Source organism: Lampris incognitus, chromosome 1, assembly GCF_029633865.1.
Source record: "Lampris incognitus isolate fLamInc1 chromosome 1, fLamInc1.hap2, whole genome shotgun sequence".
NCBI lineage: Eukaryota > Metazoa > Chordata > Actinopteri > Lampriformes > Lampridae > Lampris > Lampris incognitus.
In genome coordinates this window covers 39,637,453-39,651,976 of record NC_079211.1, presented here as the reverse complement: position 1 = coordinate 39,651,976, position 14,524 = coordinate 39,637,453, and positions in this window count along the sequence as shown.

The following is a 14,524-nucleotide window of genomic DNA, read 5'->3' as shown; positions in this document are numbered from 1 at the left end:
AAGTTTGCAGATGGCCCTACAGTCATCTGACTCATCCAGGATGGTGACAAGTCTGCATATCGGTGGGAGGTTGAACGGCTGGCGCTCTGGTGCAGTCAGAACAACTTGGAGCTGAACATGCTCAAGACTGTGGAGAGGAAAGTGGACTTTATGAGACACCCCTCAACACTGCTCCCCCTCACAATATCCAACAGCCCTGTGTCAACAATGGAGACCTTCAAGTTTTTGAGAACTACCATTTCCAAAGACCTGAAGTAGAAGACCAACATCAATTCCATCCTCAAAAGGCCCAGCAGAGGATGTTCTTTCTGAGGCAATTGAAGAAATTTAATCTGCCACAGGAGCTGTTGAGCCAGTTCTATACCACAGTCATTGAACCTGTCCTGTGCACGTACATCACGGTCTGGTTCAGAGCAGCAACAAAACAGGATAGGATCAGGCTGCAGCAAACAGTAAGGACTGCAGAAAAAAATCATTGGTGCTCCCCTGCCCACCCTGCAGGACTTGTACACCTCTAGAGCCTGGAAACGGGCAGGCAGAATCAGCACAGAACTCCTAGACCCAGGACACAGTCTTTTTGGACTCCTACCCTCTGGCATGCGCTACAGAGCAATGTTCACCAAAACCACCAGACATAGGAACAGTTTATTCCCACAGGCTAATATGACTGATCCACCATGCAGAATAGGCCGTGAAGCATTCAATTTAAAGGCATCTAATTGAAGGCTAATGCAAAAAGATGAGTTTTAAGTTTGGGTTTAAAGGACTAAACAGACTAATTGTCTGACAGCAGTAGGCAAGTTATTCCACAAGAACGGGGCCTGATAGGAAAAGGCCCTGCCACCAGCTGACTTCTTTTTAACTTTGGGTAAACACAGGACCCCTGTATATTGAGAGTGAAGAACTCGAGGTGGAATGTACAGTTTAAGGAGATCAGACATGTAAGATGGGACAAGCACATTTAAGATTTTATAAGTCAGCAGAAGCGCCTTGAAGTCTGATCTAACATGGATAGGAAGCCAATGAAGTGAGGCAAGAATTGGTGTAATATGGTCAAATTTTCTAGGTTTAGTGAACCATCTGAAAACTTTTAGTACTAGTATGTGACAGCACTAAAAACTGAACGTTACAGTAATCAAGTCTGGATGAAACAAATGCATGAGTTATTGTCTCTGCGTCTGACGTGAACTGGAAGTACCAAATTTTAGCTATGTTATATAAGTGAAAAGAGGCAGTCTTGGTGATTTCTTCAATGTGCTTATTAAAGGAAAGGCTGGGATCAAATGTAAGATTTTTGGCTCCCACACTTTTTGAAATCACAGAGCTGTTGATTTTTATTGTTACTTTAAGTTTGATGTAATATAATTATAGCAGACACACTTTGTTCTTCCAGATAAGTAGGACTTGAGCCAAGAGAAAGTGCTAAGCCAGAAACACAAAATTACAATTCATTCTGTCTAAAAGTATACAGTGATCAATGTTGTCATAGGCTGTACTGAGGTCCAGTTAGAAGCACGGAAGTGGAATCAGAGTCTAATAGAAGATCGTTCACCACTCTGGTCAGAACACTTTCAGTTGAGTGACAGGACCTGAAAGCTAATTGAAAATGTTCATATAGATAGTTTTCTTCTATATGGGTCGAATGTTGTTGATTCACAACTCTCTCTAGCAGAAAACTATGGAAGATTAGAAACTGGTCGATAGTTATTAAGAGACCCTTGAATGAGGTGCAGATTCTTAAGTAGAGGTTTGACCACAGCTGTCTTAAAACTGCTGGGAACAGTGTCAGTAGTAAGTAATAAATTAAGAATGTCTCATACCCCTGTACTCCTGTCTACTTTCTTCATCTCTCTGACTATTCCACTTCTTCTTTGCCAAACCCTTCCTGTATATAATTTCCTGTACTTCCTCATTCCACCAACAACTTTTCTTGTCTTCTTTCCTTTGTCTAGATGAAACACCAAGTACTTTCCTAGCTATCTCCCTCACCACGACAGGTAAATGCAATTGACTACCTGGCAGTAAGAAAATCAGCCATACTCTGGGCTGGATTTGGTTCATTATCAAACATCCTGGATGAGATTGTATTTGGTCTAAAATCACAATAGATGAGAAAAGACTGATGAGAGCTCTCTATCAACATACATTTCACAATCCACTGTCATTTTATTTTCATTACTACTGCTCCAATGTCATAGGCAATGTGAAAACCTTCTCTCTATAGTCAACATAGAAGGCGTACTAAGACTATTGTTAGGATCCCAGAAAGATGAATCAGTTCATCTGGACAGCAAGGTTAGTGGGAAAACGTTTCATCATTCATCTAATTGACTTCTTCAGTCTCAACTGATTGCAGGTATCTCCACCCTTATAAACAGCACATTTGCATAACGATCGAGACTGCTGATCTAACGCCGGCTTCATAGCAACCATGACCATTAATTCAAGTTAAAATGGCCATGTGTACAATTTTTTCCCCCTTTTTCTCCCCAATTGTATCCGGCCAATTACCCCACTCTTCCAAGCTGTCCCGGTCGCTGCTCTAGCTGTAATCACAGCATTTTAAGATGGCGACAGATGTACACCGACCCCCCCCCCCCCGGTTCAGGGATGATTGGCCCTCTACACATAGATAGCTTCTGTAACTCCTCCCTGTTCAAACCAGCATTCCTCATATGAAGGATGTGCACATCTTCATCCTTGAAAGAGTGGCCACTGGCTTGTAGATGGGTGTAGACCGCAGAGTTCTGGTCTCAAGAGGTAGCTCTTTAGTGTTGTACCATCGGCTTCACTAGAGTCTCTTTGGTTTCCCCAATGTATAATTCATGGCAATCCTCTTGGCACTTAACAGTGTACAATATATTGCCCTGTTCGTGCTGGGGAACCCAATCCTTGGGGTGGACCAATCTCTTTTTTGGGGTTAGAAAGAAACCGAATCGTGGTGTTTGGAAAATGCGTGTCTAAACTATTTCCCACTGAACTTAGTGTCCATGAACTGATTCAAATTTTCTGGGATTTCTATACCTGGGCTATCTAGCATGGGTTGTGATATGTTGTCAGAATGGCCGAATGGTCTAAGGCACCAAACTCCAGGGTAACCCTTCCGTTATAATGAGGCTTCTGGTCTCCTAATCAAGGCGTGGGTTCAAATCTCAGTCCTTGGATTGTTTGTTTGTTTTTTTCCCTAATTTTATCCGGCCAATTACCCCACTCTTCTGAGATGTCCCAATCTCTGCTCCACCCCCTCTGCCAATCCGGGGAGGGCTGCAGACTACCACACGCCTCCTCCCATACATGTGGAGTCGCCAGCCACTTCTTTTCACCTGTCAGTGAGGAGTTTTGTCAGGAGGCTATAGCACATGGGAGAATAATGCTAATCCCCCAGTTCCTCCTCCCCCCTGAACAGGCGCTCCGACTGACCAGAGCAGGCACTAGTGCAGTGACCAGGACACATACCCACATCCACCCACAGACAAGGTCAATTGCATCTGTAGGGACGCTCGGGCCATTTGTACGATTCACAGACGACTGGGGAATAGTTATAATCATAGTATTATAAGATGGTGACAGATGTACCCTTAGCCCCTGTCGGTTCAGGGTTGCCCATTCTCTTTTCACATAGATAGCTTCTTTGACTCCCTAGGTTCAAGGCGTAAAACTGGAACCTAATGAAACCATGGTATCCTACGACGTAACCTCGTTATTAACCTGCATCCCAACCATGGAGGCTTTGGAAACTGTGAGGCTACGTTTGCTACGGGACGACACCCTACACGATAAGACCAACCTCAGCCCAGACCAGATTTGCCAACTACTGGACCTTTGCCTGAACACTACATATTTCCAATTCAGGGGCCAGTTTTACAGACAGAAACACGGCTGTGCAATGGGCTCACCAGTATCTCCCATTGTGGCCAACATATGGAAGAGGTAGAACACAGGGCCCTGGACTCCTTCAGAGAAACACCTCCGAGCCACTGGTTCAGATATGTGGACGGCACATGGGTCAAAATCCAAACACAAGAGGTGCAAGCGTTTACCAAACACATCAACTCAGTGGACAAGAACATTAAGTTCACAAGGGAAGATGTAAAGAACAACAGTTTGCCCTTCTTGGACTGTGACGTCCACATTGGGGAAGACAGGAGCCTCCACATTGGGGTTTACAGGAAACCTACACACACAGACCAATATCTACTTTTCGACTCACACCACCCTCTGGAACACAAACTGAGCGTCATCAGAACTCAAAACTAGAAGTCGAAACTAACACCCCCAACGACCGTCGCTGCTTAACATCGGATCACAAAGAGCCACGCATATCAATACCTCTGATAACGACAGGCGTTGCTAAACATCGGAACACAGAAGAGCCACACATATCAATACCTCTGATTACGACGGGCATTGCTAAACATCGGAACACAATGAGCCATGGACATCATTAGCTCTGATAACGACTCCAAAGAGGATAAATATCTGAGTTTCATCACCAGCCAGTCAGACTAGCTTGGTCTAGTTAGAAAGGCATGAACTGATGAAGCCTCTTGGATGAGAGGCGAAACGTCTCTTCACGGATATATACCAAGTCCAGTTGCACTTGATTCAATTCCTTTGGATAACCATGACCTGGATGAATGAGAACATTCACAGACTTCTTTGACTCCCTGTTCAAACCAGCATTCCTCCCTATCAAAGATGTGCTCATCCTCATCCTTGAATGAGTGACTGCTGGCTTATAGATGGGTGTAGACCGCAGAGTCCTGGTCTCAAGAGGTAACTCTTCTGTGTTGTGCCATCCACTTCACCAGGGTCTGTTTGGTTTCCCCGATGTACAATTTCATTGCAATCCTCCTGGCACTTAACAGCATACACTATATTGTCCTGTTTGTGCTGGGGAACCCAAGGCTTGGGTTCCCCAGTGGACCAATCTGTTTTGGGGTTAAAAAGAAACCAAGACACAGTGTCTGGAAAATACGTGTCTAAACTATTTGGTGTCCAGATGAACAGATTAAATTTTTCTGGAATTTCTATACTACCTGGACTGTTGAGCATATATTGAGACATGTTGTCAGGATGACTGAGTGGTCTGAGGTAAAGTGGCATCTGGACGATGCTTGGCATCCTGCGCATCATATTCTTAATAAATTTTATATGTCCTTTATAATTCTGTTTATCCTCTTTCAATGTTGTTTTCTGGAAATTGTGTACACACAACATCCATTGCACATCGTCCATCTAGGCAGAGAGATCCCTCCTCTGTTGCTCTCCCTGAAGTTTCTCCCTATTTTTTCTCCGTTAAAAGGTTTTTTTTAGTTTTATTTTTTTAGGGAGTTGTTCCTTATCCAATGAGAGGGTCTAAGGACAGGATGTTGTGTTGTTGTAAACCCACTGAGGCAAATATGTAATTTGTGATATCGGGCTACATAAATGAAATTGACTTGACTTGAGGTGCCAGACTCAAAGGAAACCCCTCTGTTATGAGGAGGCTTCTGGTCTCCTAAGCGTGGGTTCAAATCCCACTCCTGACAGTTATTATGTTTTTTTTTTGGCCCCCCCCCCCCTTTTTCTCCCAAATTGTATCCGGCCAATAACCCCACTCTTCCAAGCTGTCCCGATCTCTGCTCCACCCCCTCTGCCAATCTGGGCAGGGCTGCAGACTACCACATGCCTCCTCCGATACATGTGGAGTCGCCAGCCGCTTCTTTTCACCTGGAAGTGAGGAGTTTCACCAGGCCCATAGGAGAATCACGCTATTCCCCTCCAGTTCCCCCTCCCCCCTGAACAGGCGCTCCAACCGACCAGAGGAGGCGCTAGTGCAGAATTAATATCAGTTTAAAGGTAGAATGAGTAGGATTTGTCGGTTGTGGTTTGTAAACACAACATTCAAAGTTGGCCCCTCCTCCCCGGCTCAATGTCACCAGAAGGACACGCCCCCTGACCGCAGTAGCCAGAACGCATCCCAGTGTACAGGCCAACTCCGCGTCGCTCTTCATCCCCATCCAGGGGCGGATCTACAGGGTGGCAAGGGGTGGCAGCTGCTACCTCTGGGACATAGTCTTGCCAACCCTGTTGCCACCCCATTTATAAATCAGATAATATGTTTTTAAAGTATATTTTATGTACATGCATGGTGAAGGTCAATGAAACCCGCACCAAACTCATCTCAAACAGAAGTCGCCGATTTAGAATCCCCCTCCCCCTCACAGGCGCGGATCTACAGGGTGGCAAGGGGTGGCAGCTGCAACCTCTGGGACACAGTCTTGCCACCCCTTTGCCACCCCAGGAAAAAATCTCTAGATCCACCTCTGACCCCATCCTCTCCTTCAGTGCTCACCAACAGGTTAAAGCCAACCCCATATTCACTCTCGTTTTGGAACGAGCCTTTTCCACTTGATGTGTTGCCTCGATATATTTTTTGTTGCTGTATTGTAAATTCATCTTGTGGATGCATGCTTACGATCTCGATCTGGCACCTGGTCGCTACGTTTTGATTTTGTGGACACTACACGGTAAAAGAGTTAAGTTATTCAATATTTTGTAGTATCTCTCTTCGTTGTTGCACTTTTTTTAGACGGTCCCTATGCACTGGTCTCACAGATCACTGTATAGAGAGACCAATTCTATTTGTCCATCTCAGAGGACGGCTCATTTTGGTGAAAGTTAGGTTGCAGCTCATTGACTACCTTACTACGGCAGGAAAGTGGCGTCGTTTGAGTTTTAACAACGTTTCACTTATGAGTTATTGATCTGGGAAGTTTGAAGACGTGAATATATTTCCAACTTTATCGAAGTGTTTGGCAAGTCCTTTTATTTATGTAGCAAGTGTGCCCCCATACTGGTAATGAAAAGGCAGTGCCCTTAGTTCGTATATATACTCCCTTTACTTTGTTATATTATTTATTCTGTGCGCCCTAATCCTGACTAGCAAATATATATATATATATATATATATATATATATATATATATATATACATATATATACATATACACATATATATACATATATATATATATAAAACCCTTGTAACCCAGCCACTGAGGATGCACAAGCCAGTGCATCCTTAGTGCCGGTCCCAAGCCCGGACAAATGGGGAGGGTTGCGTCAGGAAGGGCATCCGGCGTAAAATCTTTGCCAAATCAAATATGCGGATCGACTGCAAGGTGGTGACAGGGGAGAGCGTAGCCAGGCAGCATCGGATGGTGGTCTGTAGGATGACTTTGGAGACCAAGAAGAGGAAGCGAGTGAAGACACAGCCGAAGATCAAATGGTGGAAGTTGAAGAAGGAAGACTGTTGTGTGGAGTTCAGGCAGGAGTTAAGACAGGCACTGGGTGGTAGTGAAGAGTTGCCAGATGGCTGGAAAACCACTGCAGAAATAGTGAGGGAGACAGCTAGGAAGGTACTTGGTGTGTCATCAGGACAGAGGAAGGAAGACAAGGAGACTTGGTGGTGGGATGAGGAAGTACAGCAAATTATACAGAGGAAAAGGTTGGCAAAGAAGAAGTGGGATAGTCAGAGAGATGAAGAAAGTAGACAGGAGTACAAGGAGATGCAGCGTAAAGCAAAGAGAGAGGTGGCAAAGGCAAAGGAAAAGGCGTATGGTGAGTTGTATGACAGATTAGACACTAAGGAAGGAGAAAAGGACTTGTACCGATTGGCTAGACAGAGGGACCAAGCTGCAAAGGATGTGCAGCAAGTTAGGGCGATCAAGGATAGAGATGGAAATGTGCTGACAAGCGAGGAGAGTGTGCTAAGAAGGTGGAAGGAATACTTTGAGGGGCTGATGAATGAAGAAAATGAGAGAGAGAGAAGGTTGGATGATGTAGGGATAGTGAATCAGGAAGTTCAGCGGATTAGCAAGGAGGAAGTGAGGGCAGCTATGAAGAGGATGAAGAATGGAAAGGCAGTTGGTCCTGATGACATACCTGTGGAGGCATGGAGATGTTTAGGAGAGATGGCAGTGGAGTTTCTAACTAGATTGTTTAACACAATCCTGGAAAGTGAGAGGATGCCTGAGGAGTGGAGAAGAAGCATACTGGTACCGATTTTCAAGAACAAGGGCGATGTGCAGAACTGTAACAACTACAGAGGTATAAAGCTGATCAGCCACAGCATGAAGATTTGGGAAAGAGTAATAGAAGCTAGGTTAAGAGGAGAGGTGACGATCAGCGAGCAGCAGTATGGTTTCATGCCACGAAAGAGCACCACAGATGCGATGTTTGCTTTGAGAATGTTGATTGAGAAGTATAGAGAAGGCCAGAAAGAGTTGCATTGTGTCTTTGTAGATTTAGAGAAAGCTTATGACAGAGTACCGAGAGAGGAGGTGTGGTATTGTATGAGGAAGTCAGGAGTTGCAGAGAAGTATGTAGGAGTGGTGCAGGATACGTATGAGGGAAGTGTGACAATGGTGAGGTGTGCGGTTGGAATGACGGATGGGTTCAAGGTGGAGGTGGGATTACATCAAGGATCGGCTCTTAGCCCTTTCTTGTTTGCAATGGTGATGGACAGGTTGACGGACAAGATCAGGCAGGAGTCTCCATGGACGATGATGTTCGCGGATGACATTGTGATCTGTAGTGAGAGTAGGGTGCAGGTTGAGGAGAGCCTGGAGAGGTGGAGGTATGCACTAGAGAGAAGAGGAATGAAAGTCAGTAGGAGCAAGACGGAATACCTATGCGTGAATGAGAGAGAGGACAGTGGAATGGTCAGGATGCAAGGAGTGGAGGTGACAAAGACATCTGAGTTTAAATACTTGGGGTCACCTGTCCAAAGTAACGGGGAGTGCAGTAGAGAGGTGAAAAAGAGAGTGCAGGCAGGTTGGAGTGGGTGGAGAAGTGTGTCAGGAGTGATTTGCGACAGAAGGGTACCAGCAAGAGTTAAAGGGAAAGTTTACAAGATGGTTGTGAGACCAGCTATGTTATATGGTTTGGAGACAGTGGCACTGACGAAAAGACAGGAGGCGGAGCTGGAGGTGGCAGAGTTGAAGATGTTAAGATTTTCACTGGGAGTAACGAAGAAGGACAGGATTAGGAACGATTATATTAGAGGGACCGCTCAGGTTGGACGGTTTGGAGACAAAGCAAGAGAGGCAAGATTGAGATGGCTTGGACATGTGTGGAGGAGAGATGCTGAGTATACTGGGAGAAGGATGCTGAATATGGAGCTGCCAGGGAAGAGGAGAAGAGGAAGGCCAAAGAGGAGGTTTATGGATGTGGTGAGGGAAGACATGCAGGTGGCTGGTGTGACAGAGGAAGACGCAGAAGACAGGAAGAAATGGAAACGGATGATCCGCTGTGGCGACCCCTAACGGGAGCAGCCGAAAGTAGTAGATATATATAAAACCCTTGTATAACTTTCACATTAAATGCACCTTGATTACCTTCAAATTCGCAGTAAACACCTTAATAAACCTTAAGTATATTTTAATTAGATTTGTGGGCCCACCTTAAACAGTAATTATACACCATAAATACCATAAACCTAGGTTGTGCTAAGCCGGCATTTAAATAAAACTAAAACCCTCGTTGCAGGCCTGAATCTCTCCTTGTGTTCGGTGGGGCCGCAAACTAAAATGGCCCCTTCGCTCACTGCTGAGCTACAGAAATAACTGCGGAGTACCTTTAGTGACGGCGACCGAGGCTAGACGTTATCGTCCGTTCAGTATCAGCGCAGGCAAGTCCAGGTAGGCAGCTGGTAAACACTACCGTGTCCGCAGAAGTCGATGTCCCTTTCCTCTGTTCTCCGGACGGGTGGACAGTGGGAACGAGGAAATACATTATTTTTAACTGTAAAACGGCTCACTGATCTGGCAAGCACCAGTTATCGATAACACCCACTTGTTGGGCAAACAAGTGGAATGAGCGGCGACTATACTGTTTGGCTAGCGGCCAAAGCTAATCGTCTGACCGTTTCCAACTCGGCTTTGTCCAGTAAAAATCCTCTTCACCAGTCGACGCAGCTTATCCTCAAAAAGTCCCCGTGTTGACAACTCCAGAAACCGCTACAATAACCGTGCTTTCAGACTTAAACTTTTTTGACTAAACCTCTCGATGTGTGAACGTTAACATCTTGCTTCTATCACACATCTGCTTCCTGTCTCTGCCTGATCGCCGCCGTGGGACGCAGTCCCGTGCTGCAAAACCACGCTCCTACGCCGCTCGGCCCGCTCCCTCGCCTCACACTGCGGCATTTTTTAACCAATCACACCGCTCTCAACTCCCTGGCCACGGATACTACGGCACTTTTCAACCAATCACATCAAGGTAAATTACATTCCAGTTAAATAATATTTTCTTTTAACAGTGTTTAACTCGTTTCTCTTTTGTTAACTTTTTTTTCCCACTAAGCCTAAATTTCATTTATTTGTAGGTAATTAGCGCTATTGAGGACAGCAGTGCTCTTCAGTAAGTGTCTATCTGGCTTATTTGGCGGGGGCTTTACATAATCCTCTTCAGAACAATGATCGCTGCAAACACGGAGTTGTCTCAGTGTTGCGGGTGGAGAGTTGTGAAGTCTATATTCAGTGCAACTAGCCCAGAGTGTGAATTATACAATGACAATCAGGGGGTCACATTTTTCTCCATGGTGTGAAGGAAACCCAGTACAGCGTAGGCAGGCGCATGCTTCAGTGAACTGACCAGAGGGGAACACTTAGGGACTTCTACGACGTCAGAGAAGGCCCAACATATCAGCATTTTAAATGCTATATTCAAAATCTTGTATTTAATAATAATTATCTCTTCTAATTATAATTTTTAACCTTAGTTTTTATCAAGTTTGCTTCAGTAAAACCATGAAAATCGAGTCATCCAATCAGATGTTTTTGTTGTTGTCTCTTGGCAGTTAGCTGGCTGGCTCCCTCATTGATTAGGACTGCTGGAAATCCTTCTGTTTATGTGTTTATTTAGAAGTGACAGGTGACTCAGCCAATCATATTTTGCTGTTGTAGTGGATGGGACAAAAAATATCACCCTAGGACTTCTAGAAGTCCAGACCTATCCAGACGAGGACTCACTCATATATATATATAAAAAAGATATGCGGTTGCTGAGGAGTCATTACTTGTGATTGGCTGACTCTTTCACATTGGTGATCCAAATCTACTGGTTCACTTAAACCAATCGAACCACACATCACTAACGTTAGTCTGTGTATCAGACGAGTGTGATGAAGTTTACGAAGCATGGCTACAGGAAGAAACAAGAGCGACATTATAGCTAGCTTGTTAGCGTTACCCTTCTCAAGACGTGCTTTGGGGGGAAAGCAACAACTGATTGGAAATGGAAGGCCAACTCCTGCTCTTGTCTCACCTATGCTTCAACACCTCACCTGTCTGGTGTTGACCATCCCCGTATCCACCTCTTCAGTTGAGCGGTCTTCCTCGGCTCTGAAGCGCATCAAGATGCACACCAGAAACACAATGGGACGGGATCAACTGGGAGCTTTGGCACCGATGTATTGCGACTTTGCTCATGGAATATTCTGCATGTGAAGGTTGATTTTATCATTATTTCTATTCTTTGCTCATGACTTGCATTAACTTGGTCTGGTCAGTTTGTAAAGAAGAGGTTTTATGATGCTGCATTCTAGCGCTGTCCATGGTGATGTTGTAGGCCAGAAGCGGTGGCCATGTCATGTGCATTTTCATTGTTTTCCCAAGTATGGAGGCTATTTGATATCCAATGAATTTGATTTTGGTGGCTCTTGAGGCACTGAGTACTTGCAGTGTGTGTGTGTGTGTGTGTGTGTGTGTGTGTGTGTGTGTGTGTGTGTGTGTGTGTGTGTGTGTGTGTTTGTGTGTGTGTGTGTTGGAGCTGTTCACATATTCAAAAATATCCCATAAAATGTGGCTGATTACAATATCATTGCACCGTTGAGGGCCCACTGCCAGACCCACAGTTCGCTACTGAGTGTTACAATCCTTACAGTATCCTCCTTGTTTAAAGTAATGGCTGCAGTCTGTAGATGATGATTTGCCACCTTGCCGTGGTGGAGAAGCTTGCGTGTACCAATAATCCCAAGCGCTATGCCATCTGGAGCTTGGCTTCTGGTGGGGTCACCCAAGGCAGATAGGTCAAGGGGGAGGTTCCTCACGGAGGGTGATCCAACAAAGACCTCAACGGTGGAATTGGCGGAAGATTTCTCCAGGTCACAACAGCAGTGAAGGCGGATGAAGGCTGCAACAGAGGGTGGTCCCCAATCGTTTTGGTTCTCCAAGCCATTGAACTCTGGTCACCCCCTGCCAAGGACTGTGTGGTGGCTGCAGGTGCATCAGCCACTCCATGTAAAAAGCTGTCACATGCAGGCATCCTCCCATTATGTGGCTCCAGGATCGGCCTCTACACCCAGCTGAAGACCCAGGAGGAGGACAGTCATACTCAACCCAAAGTGACTGCTGATGATGATGTAGATGATGATAAATCAAATCCTTTACACCAGCTTATGTTTTTTGGTACGGTATGTACCACACAACAACTTTTGTAGTCAAGGGTCACCAACAAAATATTCTAGAGCAAAACAGCCAGCAAGTCAGACCAGCAAACACACAATAACAGTAGACCATCATTTCCATTCAAACACAGACCCACACAATGCTGTACCAGAACTTTCTATACTATCAGTAGCCAGCACTTTATCAAACGTCCTAGCATATTGGTTGAGAACAGTAGGGTATGATTGTTGTGCAACCATCAGTTACTTCTGTAAGTACTATTTGCCTAAATATCTGGTATGATAGCATCCATATTTAAGTGCACTCTTCTTTGAAATTCACCTCTTTGTTACTAGGTCCTGCCTGCTCACTGTCCTCCTGACCTCCCCCTGTCTGCTGACTGTCATTCTAACCTCCCTCTGCTTCCTTAATACAACAGCACATAAATGAAAAGCTTACCATTACCCATACTATCCTGCTCAGTATTAAGCCTGCATGACAACCACAGAAAATACAGGTTGCATTCTTACAAGTTTCAACTTGCTCCTTTTTTTGTTTTTTGTTTTTGTTTTTGTTTTTTTTGAACAAAAAAAAGTGCCAGATATCTCCTCTCCTCTTGCTCATGATGACACTGTGAATGAAATCTAACCTGAGTTCAATAAAGTAGTCATTCATTTGAGCTATTACAATTAATCAGACTTCAGCACACACGGATTTTAATATTGTTCAATTACCCAACCAGGTAAAACTCCTGCATTCCTGAGGGAAAACAAAGGGGGTGCCTATTATCAGTAGCATACCGTGGGGTTTCAGTCAGGGCCTGACTGTAACAAACAGCACCCCCCCCCCACACACACACACACACACATTTCTCATATGGGTGCCGATACAGCCAACATGGCCACATAAAACATATATTATTAGGCACTATATGAACTACTGACTACTGCAGGGTTCCCCTATTAGTTTCCCTCAAGGGCCAAATCCTGTCGCGCATGCCGAGCCAAGGGCCAAAATGTCTGGGGGTTTTTTTCACCCATTACGCCAGCAAAAGTTGTTTTATATGCAGATGCTGTTGTTATTGCTATTGTTATTATTATTATTATTATCATTGTTGTTGTTGTTGTTGTTTCTTTCATGTTTCCTGTTTTAAATCCTGTAGAGCCGGGTCCAAACTATGGACCTGAGGCACTATAGGGCAGATGTCACTTGATTGACAGTACTCGTCGTAATATGTGGGCTGTTCCGAGTAGGGTGATCTTCTGGAATGCATGGATGTTGATGCTGCCTGGGATATGGTTGGTGAACTTTTCCATTCCCTTCTTCGTGAGTCCTAGAGCTCCGATGACCACTGGTGTCGTTTCAGTCTTCATTCCACACATCCTGTTGATTTCAATCTCCAGGTCTTTGTACTCGGTCAGCTTCTCTGTGACTTTCACTAAGGTATTTTTTTCAGATGGTATCGCCATGTCGATGAGCATGCACGTCTTTTCCTTCCTGTCCTTGATAACGATGTCGGGTTTGTTGGCTTTTATCTCTCTGTCAGTGTGGATGGGCATGTCCCAGATGATGGTGACATCATTGTTCTCAGTGACCATTTTTGGCTGATGTTCGTACCACTTCTCAGTTGTCTTGATCTTTTAAATATTATTATTATTATTATTATTACTATTATTATGTTACCCCGGTGTAAATACACCAGAGTTAAGTTTTAGTTAATATGTACATAGCAGTAGACATCCCATAATTTCTACACCAAAATTCTATGTCACTTTAAGTATGTTGCCTCACAACAGTTGGGGGGGTGGGGCTAATGGGCCGTGCAGAGAGCGGAGCGGGAGACGAGAGCCTGCTGGCACTTGGCCATGAGGGTTTGAGTGTATTATGCGCTAACGTTGTTTTTTGCCTACAGTTTTGACTGCTGATATTATGTTTAACTGCCAGCTAACATATCACTGAAGTCTTGTTAACCTGTAGCATGTGTTTTTGGAGCTAGTCTCATCAAGTGTATACTGCCACATGCTACTTAGCAGCTAGTTAGCGCCCCTGCTAATGTATGCTAACCCTGCATGCGCGAACATTGAGGCTGC